Below are 1,067 nucleotides of genomic sequence, written 5' to 3'. Positions count from 1 at the left end.
AGATCATGATATGAAGACACGAGAGAAGTAGATTGTGAAGTAACATGAGTTTATGGGAGAGATGTACCTTGTGTATGAGAAACTGCATGTTCATCATTGATTCTGGGTATTGATTATGCATTTGACTCATGTCCAGAGATCATTTCTTCATCGAATATGTCTTCAAATAGTTGAGCTAGCTCTGATTCATTGGGTTTGCTCAGTAATGAATCATATGCTCTTCTTTGAGGCGCAAGTTATGAACTGTTGTGTCCAGAAGTCCTTTGTGTAGAGTCATCGAAGGACACATTGATGTTTTCAATAACGATTCTGGTCCGTTTGATGTAGATTCTGTAAGCTTTGGTGGTTAGAGAATATCCCAGAAAGATTCCCTCATCAACTTTCTTGTCAAACTTGCCAAGATATTCCCTATCATTGAGTACAAAGCATTTGCACCCAAAGATATGAAAATATTGGACATTTGGTCTTCTATGAATGATAAGCTCATATGGGGTTTTCTGGTGTCTCTTGTTGATGATGGATCGATTTTGGGTGAAGCATGTTGTGGAGATTGCTTCAGCTCAGAATGAAAGTGATAACTCCGATGAAGCGATCATGGTTCTTGCTGCTTCCACAAGGGTTTGATTTCGTCGTTCGACCACTCCATTTTTTTGTGGAGTTCATGCTGATGAAAAGTTTTGAGTGATGCCTTCACTGAAGAGATAATCATCAATTATGGCATTTTTGAATTCAGTCCCATTATCACTACGAACCTTCACCAATTTTTGTTGGAGAAGAACTAGTAGCCTTTTCATCACTCCAATGAGTAGGTCTGGAACTTCTGATTTCTTCTTTACGAATTCAACCCAAGTGTATCGGGARTATTCATMGACCAATACCAGCATGTACTTCTTTCCTGACAGGCTTTGTGTTGATATTGGTCCACAGAGGTCTATATGAAGCATGTCTAATGGCTTAGTGCAGGAGGACTCTGACTTAGTCTTATGTGATGCGCTTTTTAGTTTTCTCATCTCACATGCTGAGCACAGATGATCTTTTTCAAATTTGAGAGCAGGAATTCCTTTGAC

This window comes from Cynara cardunculus (genome assembly GCF_001531365.2).
Source record: "Cynara cardunculus var. scolymus isolate 2C chromosome LG 2, CcrdV1, whole genome shotgun sequence".
NCBI lineage: Eukaryota > Viridiplantae > Streptophyta > Magnoliopsida > Asterales > Asteraceae > Cynara > Cynara cardunculus.
The sequence above is the reverse complement of the archived record's forward strand: the minus strand, read 5'-3'. Positions refer to the sequence as shown.